At 42.0% G+C, this 12,484-nt stretch overlaps 1 protein-coding gene across 5 annotated transcripts in view; it reads right to left on the reverse strand.

Moving 5' to 3' along the window:
- Positions 1–9,912, reverse strand: part of NLGN4X (neuroligin 4 X-linked) — a 346,508-nt gene extending 336,596 nt beyond the window's left edge. For 2 of the 5 annotated variants that reach the window (XM_025373357.1, XM_025373356.1), the window contains exon 1: positions 9,410–9,912. The gene's annotated coding sequence lies outside the window, so the exon portion shown is untranslated. Of the gene's footprint in view, positions 1–7,741; positions 8,094–8,549; positions 8,709–9,409 lie in introns of those variants that run through there. The other 3 variants (XM_025373358.1, XM_025373360.1, XM_025373359.1) reach the window with 3 other exon arrangements.
- Between the last annotated feature and the right edge of the window lie 2,572 nt (positions 9,913–12,484).

The raw sequence follows: 12,484 nt of genomic DNA on the forward strand, positions 1-12,484 counted from the left end.
GTATATATATATGTATAAAGTTTGCATGTACTTTTCATACAAAAGAACAAGAACAATACGTATACATACACATACACATATATTTTATTACAGATTTATATGGATTTTACTATATATTATTTGTCACAATTATATATACATAGTAATATATACTAAATATACTAAATTATATTTAAATGAGTTGTATTCAATATAAAATAAATTATAAGTATATAAATCAAATTTGTATTATATATTTATATGACTTATATGTTATATATTAGTATATAATTTATATTTATATAATACATGTTTAAATAAATTATATTTTGTATAAATAAGTTTGCAATGGCTTTAGAAATACATGTAGTTTAAGTTATAAAGGATTTCATCAGTAATATAAATGGCATATAAATACAATTATATAAGTGTATATAAATACAACTAGAAATAAATATATATTAAATGGCTATTGTAGATGATGGTTTCATTCAAGTATATAAGTTGGATACAAATACTACTGTATAAGTGTACATAAATGCAATTTCATATAAATAATTACATGTTATCTGTAGAAATTAAAATGAATAATGTATGATCTGTATATGTTTATAGGCATCCTATTTTTTACATATACATACATTATATATATATATGTATGTATGATGAAGGCTCTGTAGATATAATTTGCAAATAAAACTATTTTATGCATCTTATTTATACTGGTGGCTATAACTGACCTAGCCCATTTCTTTCTGCACACCTGTATACTGATGTTTCAAAAACATAAGTCTGTTCACAGTCTTATCAAGTGTAAGTAGAATTCTTAAGAACCTGTGCACAGTGGTGAGTGAACAACCTAAATATGAAACCCTCTAGCATTCATTCACTTTTGCTCCTGTTGTCACCTGGGATTGTCAATGCTTTTCAGTAGGTGCAATGTGAATGTATAGTGCACGTTACATTTGAATTCAAGGAAGTCTGCAGGAAGAGAGGGGCCCAAGAACATAAAGAGACTATAATGAGGTTCTCAGATTTTGTGACCTCAAACTTCTCCATATTTATTGAAAGGGAATGCAGAGTTTCTGAAGCTGGGCAGATACAATGCTCTGCTGACCTTGCCACAAGGCTTCAATGGGAACAGTCTCTCAGCAAAGCCTTTGGGCACCAAGAGAAATCAAGGTGAGAATCTTCTACAAAGGCAGATAAAAGGGTTATGAGTTTAGCCTTGGTAAAGGGTGCCCAGTTTGATCTTTGTAAAAGTTGTCTATTTCTCCATACAAGTATATAACCTTGCACAATATTGATGGACAAGAGAGGGTAACATTTTGTCACACATACAGATAGTTTCACCATAAACATAGGTGAAACCTTTCTTGGAATTAGCACCCAAATTAGAAAAAAAAAGCTTCCAGGAGACCTAGAGAAAATGGACACCCGTCCCTTAAACACATACTTTCTACTTACTTAGGTCTCATGTTAATGAATGTCTTCACTCCTAAATGAGGAGTACACCCAGACCCATCACAGGTAACTTTATAACTTTCTTTTTATTTTTTTTATTTTTTTATTTTTTTTTATTTTTTGAGACAGAGTGTCGCTCTGTCACCCAAGCTGGAGTGCAATGGCACGATCTCGGCTCACTGCAACCTCCCCCTCCCAGGTTCAAGCAGTTCCCTGGCCTCAGCCTCCTGAATAGCTGGGATTACAGGCGCACACCACCACGCCCAGCTAGTTTTTATATTTTTAGTAGAGACAGGATTTCACCACGTTGGCCAGGCTAGTCTTGAATTACTGACCTCAAGTGATTTTCCCACCTCGGCCTCCCAAAATGCTGGGATTACAGGCGTGAGCCACAACGCCAGGCCAACTTTATAACTTTCATTGTACATTTTCTATTTTTATTTATTTTTTATGTTTTATTTATTTATTTATTTACTTATATTTTTAGAGATAGGGTCTTGCTCTGTGTCCCAGACTGAAGTACAGTGGTGTAATCATAGCTCACTGCAGCCCTGAACTCCTGGACTCAAGTGATCCTCCCACCTCAGCTGGAGCCACAGGTACTTGCCATCATGCCTGGCTAATTTGTTTTTAATTTTTGTTTCTTTGTGGAGTTGGGGTCTCACTCTATTACCCAGGCCAGATGTTACAAATTGTTTAATATAACATAGGTTTGGTGAATGATGAGAATAAGAAAAGGAAAATAATGGAAAATCACATTTTTTCCTTCATATATATATATATCAAATATATATATATATATATATTTGCTTTTATCTAATGTGTTGCAATGGCTGAGAAAAACATTTTTTGCAAGGACTAGTTCCCAGTTAATGTGTTGGCATATGCACACATGTATGTGTATACACCCGCTCATACACACTGCCATTCTTACCATGTAGCTTCAGGGCGTGAGGGCATCTTGTCTCACTTAGGAAAACAGTTAACAATGACATATTTTGTTTGTGAAAACATGCATTTACTTTTGTGAGTTTCCCCACCTAACCCATTCGGAGTTATATTCACAGAGAGTAGTGAGGACTGGAACAAGTTAAAGGCACTCAGTTGCAATGAGTTTTCTTCTGTCCGCATCCCCCATGCTTTTGAGACCACAGTTCCACACTGAACAGCCCGACTGACCATTGGAGTCATATGACATGCCTCACTGTTTTTGGACTTGCCCGTCCCATACTCCAGAGCCATATATTGGTGGTGTTGAAATACTAAACATGGAAAATGGCACCACATGCAACTTCACCATAGCCATCATCACAGAACCAAGGAGGCCTTTTCTGTACTTTGCAAAAACAAACCACAATTCACCATAGCTCTTTTATCAGTGCCAGTAACACTTAGTAACCTCAGTCCTTTTTTTAAAAAGGACCCAAAAACTTACCATACAATGCAACTTGAAACAACTCAAGTTCCTTTTCAGCTTATATGACAGGCTGAGTTTCAGGCCTGAAAAAGATGCCCTTAGCAAAATACGTGTCCCCTCTCCCCAAACAAAGCATACAAACAACCAAGCAAAAACAGAGAAAATGAGCCTGGATGAAGGGTTGATGTGGGAGCCGGGAGAGATGCCCACAGATGTTCATAAAATCACAAGTCTGGGGTGATGGCTTTGAGATCCAAGTTTTCATCATCCAATCAGGTACTGGCCTCTTAAAACCAAAATGATCACCGATATTAACAGGTAGAACTAAAAAAGTCCTATTGTAAGCCAAAAATAGCACTCTGTTACTTTGACAAACCATGATTTCTTTATAAAACATACATTTTAAATAAAACAACCTAAACAAAATTCTGGGCCATTTATTCACATTTCCAGAGAGCAGTGAAAGCCTAGATCATTTCATTAGCACTATACTGAAATTAACATTTCTCTCTTTGAAATGTATTCCTCAAGTGATGAGACCCTAAATGTTCACTGTATTTCATCTCCTTTCTAAATTATGGAGGATTACTCTTTTCCTGTCTCAAATAAATTCAATAAAACCTCATGGTATAGTTTGGCTTTGTCCGCACCAAACCTCATCTTGGATTGTGGCTCCCATAATCGCCACGTGTCATGGGAGGGACCCTTTGGTGGGAAGTAATTGAATCATGGGGACAGTTTGCCCCATGCTATTCTCATGATAGTGAGTAAGTTCTCACAAGACCTGTTGATTTTATAAGGGGCTTCCCCCTTCACTCGGTTCTCATTCCTCTCCTTCCTGCCATCATGTGAAGAAGGAAGTATTTGCTTCCCCTTCCACCATGATTGTAAGTTTCCTCAGGCCTCTCCAGCCATGCTGAACTGTGAGTCATTTAAACCTCTTTCGTTTATAAATTATCCAGTCTTGGGTATGTCTTCTTTAGTAGCCTGAGGATGGATTAATACACCTCATCTCACTATCTATATATATAAAATAATAAGATACATATTATATTTTTATATATAGATGCAGACCTTACTATAATATCTATTACTACATATATATTATATAGTAGGATATGTATCTTACTATATATAGTTTCATATATATGTATTTTAGTATTGTAGGGGTTAGGTCTGTTCTCCTTCAGGTACCATTTCTGGGAAGATGAGAGTGCTTTAGGAACACGTGGTGTGTGGAGGTGTTCCGCACACACCTGGGACACGTGAACTCAACACGAAATGTCTATAAATTTGAAATCTCAGCCCGAGGTAGATAGGCAGTTTTCCACCATCAACCTTCCACTCCTGTAATGATTTTATGAGCCTTTTATTTACTTATTTTTTGTTTAATGTAACCACCTGCAGAGAGAAAGCCTCTTCATCTATACATTTATTCAAAGCCTATAAATGGCATAATGACAAACTGCTAGGAGATATCACCTTCTTTTTTTCTTGTTGATGTGTGCTACTCTGCCCCAAGAAAAATGAGGAAGGGCTTCCTACATTGTCATTCACTTAACAAAGAACAGTGCAGACTTTCAAAGTCCAAATGTAGGTTGTTTAGAGAAAAATGACAAAACTGTAAAATATTCATTGAGTGAATGGTAGTAGAGGGCACGGCAGATGACCTAACTGCCTCAACAGCCTGGGCTTCAATTTTGATTCTCACTTTCTCTAACTGACTTTTGCAAAAGCTGTATCTTTGATTTCAAACTGGTAGCTCAGGAGTTTAAGATATCAGTGGTGGCTATTCAAATCTGTCTGAATATCCATTCACATAATTAAGCAGGAGACGAAGTCTGTCCTCCGAAAAAGTGCAGTATTCAGACAAAAACACACACAAAAAGAGCAACAGATTTAAACTAAACCGAACAGAGTTCCCCGTTTTTAAAAGGGGAAAGCATTGTTAAAATATTAAAAGTCAGAAAGCAATACAGAAAGAATACATTCCGGTTTACACACTGAAATTCTGTCTCTTACACTTGACATTCACATTCTAAGACCAACTCTCACCATATGTGGAATTTAAGTATATTTTAATCAGATAAGAGTATCTTTAGAAAGAGGATATTAAATGACTTAAAATATTTGTATATTGCTACTTCATCTGAATGCAATGCATTCGCTCAACAAGTTGCACTACTGACGATATTCAACAGTATTACGAAAGGTTTGAAATGTGGCGTACCAATTAAAAAGAAAGAATGTTAAACAGAGGTCATTCCCTCATGCACTTGAATGTTTAGTTTTGTGAGAACCTTTTGGTTGTGGTCTAGAAATAAAAGCACAGTATTCCAAATGGCTTTTAAAGAGACCCCTGCACTTCCAAAAGCAAGTCTCCGTTGCGGAGTCAGTCAACAGTCTCATCTTTGTGGAGAGACTATACGCTTTCCACAAATTACTACACACAAAACAATGAAATAGCCAAGTTCACACATTTAAAAAAATCTATATATTTACCATTAGTCTACATTCCAGGCCAACAACTATGAACTTTCAAATTCCTTCAAGTCTGCTTGTAAATTTCACAGCATCAAGATAACTTCATTATCTACCTTATGCACCCACCAGTCCCTTATCAAATATCTGTTATATTCCTAGGTTTGGGTAAAAATCAGCTAGGTTACTGGTTTTAGGGCCAACTGTATATTCAACATTAGTTTATTTAAATAAAACACAAAGAAAAGCAACAATTCTTCCACCGGAGAAGAAAACATCAAAGCATCTTTAAAACTGCATCCGTGCACAGGTATTATTATGACAATGTAATTATTATTCTGGTTTCAAAAAAAAAATCAAGCCTCCCATTTTAATCCACTGACTTAAAACTGATGAAGTAATTTTACACTTGCTACAACTGGCCCTGATTCTGTTCTTACATGTCAAAGAAAATACTCTTTAAAATGGCCATATGTATATATATATATACATGTACACACACACATATATATGTAGAAATGTAGAATGCGTGCGTGTATGTCTGTATACACACACACACACATACACACACAGGCATTCTACATTTCATTGAGTAATAAAATACTGAATTTCTAATCTGAGAAAATGCATGCTTGCAGAGGTCTCCATGAAATTCCTATATTCTTAATTTTAGGATACACAGAAATTCCATATTTTTTTCTGGAAATACAGGAATTAATGCAACCATGTGCCATTAGCCATCCCTCCCCCTCTTAACATTTTGCACATTTTCACAGGAAAATCTGTGCTGAGGATTTAATGGATTACTGCTAACATCTTCCCCACAGCCAACTAAAGGTATGAAATAATTCTCCACTCTCCAAATCTACCCCCATAAAACTGCAGATTTCTTTGCGTTCTGATTTCACCCCGCTCTACCATCCCCTAGGAAAAGGCTCAGTGTGTCCATTCAAACTATGCAGGTCTCTTGCAGTTTCTGCCGCTTTGTTCTCATCAAAGTCAGGTGTTTGCACCCTGGCCGTTTAATTTCTAGCTGAAAAAGGACACTACCCCGGATTTCTTAAGCATGAACTTCTATGTCGCCCGCAGAACGCCCACACAAACTGGCAATTCTGCTTCGTCAGGATAACGAGGTCTTCCTAAACTTTTTCTTTTCCTTTTTTTTTTCCTTTCTTTCTCTCTCTTTTTTTTTTTTTTTTTTTTTTCTTTTGCTTTCGCCTTCCTCACATCACAGGAAGGGCTGATTCTGAGATGGGAGCTCACGCACACCACCCCCTTTTAAGAAAATATAATGCAATGCGCTCCGATGTAAATCCTACGGGCAACGGATGCCTTCAAAAAGCATGAGATAAGAGCAACAACAACAACAACAACAACAAACCACCGCCCCCCACAAAAAAATGACCAAATAGAAACAAAATAAAGTAAAATAAATTAAAAAGAAGAAGAAGAAGCCATACTACCACCTTGTGGATTCAGCTCGCAAGAACATCACCTGCTTAGTTCCAAAACCCCCACCCAACCCCCACCCCAAATTTCTTAAGTTGGGTCCAAATGACAGATCAAGATCCTCCGTCCTCGCTCCCCGCAGACTCGCCCAAGCCCTAGGCTGAATTCGTGACGCGCGCGCCCAGCGCCCGCGCGAGTTGCAAGCCTGGGCGCACCGCAGAGGCCAAAACCCCGCCGGAACCTCCAAGGACCCCTCCACGCTGCCTTCTGCACCCCCTCCCCCGCATCCCCGAGATAGCATCAGCACATACATTAAAAAAAGCTCACACCTGCCGTAGGTTCAGAGGAACAAGCCAGAGAAAAAGAAACCCGCAGTACAAAAAAAAAAAAAAAAAAGCCTTCTGGGGAAGGGGAGGGGTACGATGCGGAGAACGTCCTCCGGGTGCCCCTCGGCCTCCATGCAGGACATCCGTTCCCAGGGTGGCCCGGGCCAGGCCTCGGGGGTGCAAGGGTTGACCTGACCGCCCCCCCCGCTCCCGCCCCCGCCTCCGCCTCTCCGGGAAGAAAGGTTGCTGTGTCTGGCGGCGAGCAGGCGCCGGAATGGTGCGCCCGGGCCCAAGGCTGCACGGTGCACGGGGCCCCGATACCGGGAACGCAAAGCTCCGGGTGAGGCCTAGGAGAACCACGCCGAGGGACCCCAGCCTACCGGTTCTCGGAGGGGCGAAAAAGCCAGGTCAGGTTGAGGGAGAGGAGGAGGAAGGGGTGTCCAGGAGAACGACTGGAAGATAAGAGCATCCCCCGGGGTAGCGACCGGCCTCTTGGAAAACCAGAGGCGGAGGGAGCAGCCGCGGAGTGGAGGGCGCAGGCCGGGACATGGGCCTCTCCTCCCACAGCAAGCCCCCCGCCCACGCATCATCTGCAGCCGAGCGGCACCTACCTCCCTCTCCCCACCTCATCCCTGCTCGCTCTTCCGCTGGTCAGGCCACGCGGGTGCCAGCGCGGGCTGGGGGCGCCCCAGCCGCGGCCTTGGGGAGGGGGCGGGACTGAAGTTCACTGTCTCCCTGCGTGGTCTAGAAGCCCCTCGCCCACCCGCCACTGTCTCCCCCGCCTCTGGCTGCGCGCTTGGCGGATCTTCTCCATCAGTTCTGGCCACTGGAGTGGGAAGGGGCCGAGCCGAGCCGCGCGGGAATTGGGAGGCGGGGAGGCGGGGAGGCGGGGTAAGAGACGAGATGAAATCGGCCCGGGACAGCAGAGAGCCTTGGGATGGGATGGGAGGGAAGAGGGGGTGGCGGTTGAGTTTTCCAGGGCTGTGGGGGTGGTGCGCCTATTGGAACCTACTCCTCAGCCTCCTTCCCCGTCCCCACCTAGGGGACTGGCGGACCGTGCGTCCCGCAGGCTTAACACTCCCCCCGACACCCCCGCTCCGAGAAGGGGTGTTCTCAGTGGGCACCGACTAGGGCTCCAGATCCCCTGAGACCCAGACAAGGGCTCCGGTCGTCTGTCCTCGCAGCTTCCAACTTTTCCGCTCCTCCGGATAAGCGGGCAGTTCAGAGATGGTTCCCAGGGCGGCAACTGCAAGCCCCCCAGCGCCCCCCTCAAAGGTTCAGACTACACTCAAAGGCTCCCGAAGAAGCAAAACCACCAGCTCTACCCCTTTCTGCGGTTTGCCTCACCCTTCCCACCCGCCTCGAAACCCACACACACGGGAAAGGGGTGCATGGAGCCCGCTCCCCGGTTTGCAGAAGCAGCGCGGAGCTACGGTCATTTCGTCTTCACGCGGGGTCTCCAGCGCGCCTGGATCGTTCCCTAGCCCAGCCAAGCCAGGTCTAATCAGTCTCGTGCGTTATTTCGTGCATCACCCAAGCCGTCATCTTATCCAAGGCCCGGAGATGAAGGAGGGAAAAAAAAAATCGCTTAATGCAACCCCGACCAAGCCTGTTTTCCCTTTTTCTCTCTGGTTAACCGCACTCCCCCAACCCCGCAAAAAAGCACCCCAGGCGGTGGTAGCTGACAGTTTTCTTAAAGAAGAAGGGGGTGGGGGGGTGGGGGGGAGAAAAAGAAAAGAAAAGCCTCCCATGCCTCACAGTTTGCAGAAGTCTTCCTGCCTTCACCATCTCCAGCCCTGACCGCTTCGCTCCTTCTCTCCCTGTACTGCAGATACATATATATATTTTTTCCCCTCTCCCCGCCACAATCTTCTGTTTATTTGTATGGAAGGCAGCGCTACTTTGTAAACACATCACACACGGCCCCAGAGCCGTTCAAATAGCTGATTGCAGCAAAACGCTTCCAAACAACGGTAGTCCGGATTTTTCTTTTTAAGTGAAAATAAAACCAAGTATTTCTGTGGAGAGGTTGCATGTAAAAGCCGTATGAAGGTCCACACTCCCACCCACACCTAAGAAATGGAGCGAGACAGATAGGAGAAAGTCCTGTTCAAATTTTCCAAAAATAATATTAATAATCATAAAAGAAAAAAATCAAATAAAGTGAAACTCAAGTATCTGCAGTGAGGCTTTCCATCCTTTGCTGGAAAACTACTGCAAGTCAAAATGTTTAAACGGCTTTTTAAAATAAGGAGAATAATATCCCAGAGACACGTCTTAAAACTACACCTACCTTAGCTTTGGAAGAGCTGCATCGGCTGTTAAGAGTTCTTTTTACACGTCCAGATTTTTCTAGGGAACTCGAAACGAGGTATGATTCAGGAGAATGTTTTGAAAGCCCAGGAGCCTTCCCCTTCTGGAGCCCCCCAACTAGATTTGCTCATCCAGAGGAATGCAAGAGCCACCAACACCGCCTAGTTTGGAGGAAATTCGTTGTTTCTGCCGTCAATGGTCTGTGGACGGGCAGAACAAGCATTACAATTGAAGCAGGAAGGGCCGAGCTAGTGGCTGAATAAGAGCTCTGTGCTAAGAGACAGAGAAGGGAGAGAGACGGTTCTGCAAGAAAAAGAGAGATTGAGGAGAGAGGTCCTGCTGTCTCCGGGGCTCTCCCTCTGCCATTGGACCAAACTGAATGAAATTTACAAAGCCAGCAGCCAATAGATCTCCGGAGTCAGCCCCATCACTACAGAAACCACATCCACATCTACAACCTCATGCAAAGAACAGCTAATCCCAGTGCAAACCAGCTGTAACGGAGAGATCCCGGGTACCCGGGAGATAGAGCAGGTGGGCATGGCACACGGTGCCACAGCACCAGACGCGCACAGCAAACCTTCTTCCTCTTTGCTTTTTTAGGACTCTCTAGATACCCTCCACACCAAACATGCTGCAGTATATGCAAACATCTTTAACTGTTTAAGGTCATGATCTCCAGCAGTCCCTGTATCTGCGTTATTGTGAGTCAACTGGGAAGCAATGATATAAAAAAAAAATTTTAAGAGCAGCAAACATTGGAATGCAGCTCTGTAAAGTACAGGACCTCTTTTATGCTCAGGGTATGGTTGAGAGAGGATCGATGAAAGCTTTTTGTTTTCTTCTATTCTTATACGTTCATGAGTTTGATAAAACATTGGAGTTGTGCCCGGGATGAGGCATTTGTTTTTAAATACGCCTCTTCATTTCCAGGGTCCAGGAGGTTATCTTTCCGAGGGAGTTTCAAGTTGCATGGGGCGAGGATGGGGGTATGGCCCCTGTACTTAAAGTTGAGTTGGAGAAAGTTGGGTTTAATTTGGCAATGCAAAGATCAGAGGGCATCATAGAGTGTTGTGACAATGAACACGGATTTTAAAATGAGATTGCTTGGGTTCAAGTTGCATGTGACTTTAGGTGTGTATTTTAATGGTTTGCCTCCATTTCTGCATCTGCAAAATGGAACAGATAATCGACATGTAATACTGTAATGATTAGCTGAGTTAATGTGTGGGGCCTCGTAGTCTTCACAACAATATTACATGGTGATTACTTTTATTCTTCTGCCTGGCCAGAAAAGTTAGCTTTTCTTAAAATTATTTCATGGTCCATTAATTCATTTATGGAAGGAAAAAAATAGTGTCTGCAACACATAGGATATCCTCCTAATTGCTTCTGCTTTAGGCAGTAAACCGAAGCATGAAGCCTGCCACGATGATGTGAAGGATACTTGGGCAGCATGACCAATAATAGGGAAGGTGATAGACACCAATTTGGGGACCTGGTTTCGTGTAAAGACTCTATCCTCACAAACTTTGCCTTGTTGTAAAGTCAGTTATGTTCTGTGAATCTGTTAAACTGAGATTAAAATTACCTTTCCTGTGGGCTTCTTGTGGAGACTACATGAAATAATATGTATAAAAGCACCTTTTACCAACAAGATAGGTACACAGATATACACTTATCTATTAATAGGTACCTATACCCAATAATAGAAAAAACATATATCCATCCATACGTATGTGTGTGTTCTGATTATTGGATAGATACTTAGAAACATACATGTACTTTTTCCATTATTGTATAGATACTGAAGACCTAACACAATAATATTGTTAATAAGTATAGCTTATTCCCCAAATCAGTGATATACTTGGATATAGACATATAGATGTAGATATATGGACATATATATAGATATCTATATCCTAAACTAAAGCAGAATCTCAACTTTAACACAGTAATTTATAGTAGGCCAGAACATCATGGGTTTTGCCAAGAATGTATTAATTCATTGACTTATTCATAAATTCAGGGTTTTTTTTTTTTAACCACTGGAACAGTCCTAAGCACTGACATGCATCTGTGAGTGAAACTCATCCATTTATTTTTGAGAAAGCATACAGTCTAGCGGACAAGATAGCCAAAAGCATGAGAAAAAAATAGGCTTACAAGGTGTGCACAAGGAATACATATGAATTCGTAGGGACCTATGGAAGTGAAAATGATTAAGGAAGGGTTTGCAAAGAAAGAACTTTCTGAGTAGGGAAGAAATGGTACACAGACACTGACTGGGTGAAGAAGTTCATGGATAAAGACATCATAGCAATACTGTGTGTGTGGAGATCTAGAAATAGGGAGGGTTTGGCATGCCAGGACATTGAGTTTGAAAAGAAGGTGGTAAAGAAAGGATTAGAGACCTAATTGTGAAGAGTTTTGAATGCCATGCTGAAAAGGTAGAATTTATCCAGTAGGCAGTGGGAAAGCCAGTAACATATTTTCTGCAGCGAGCGGGGAAGAAATGATCAGATTTATATTTTAGGGCAATCATTGTGATGGCAACGTGGAGAACAAGTTGAAGAGGGCCAATGTGGAAAGAAAAGAAAATATTTGTAAGATTGTTGCAAGAATGGATGCAACAAATGAAGTCCTGAATGAGAAACACAGAGAGAGAAAGAGAAAAGGAGAAAGGGAAGGGACAGAAAAGGAAGGGAAGGGTAGCGAAGGGAAGAGAAGTTGGTGTGGGGAGACATCACTTCTAAATACTTTAAGGCAGCATGATAAAGTGAGATTGGGAGGGAGAGTTTGGGCAAAATCTGAATGCTTGGCTTAGTTTGTGGCTGCATTAGTTGAGTAGCAGATCTCTTCCCTGAGACATGTGACCTGGAAGAGAGGAGGCAGGCACATTTTCACTTCTATCTGAATGACTCCATTGAGAGTTTTTAAAAATAATTTTAAAAATAGGGCAACATAGTGAGACCCTGTTTCTATGAAAAAATTTAAAAACTAGCTGGTAGTGGTAGTGTACCCTTGTGGTAGCAGCTACTCAGGAGGCTGA

This window comes from Theropithecus gelada, chromosome X (genome assembly GCF_003255815.1).
Source record: "Theropithecus gelada isolate Dixy chromosome X, Tgel_1.0, whole genome shotgun sequence".
Classification (NCBI taxonomy): Eukaryota; Metazoa; Chordata; class Mammalia; order Primates; family Cercopithecidae; genus Theropithecus; species Theropithecus gelada.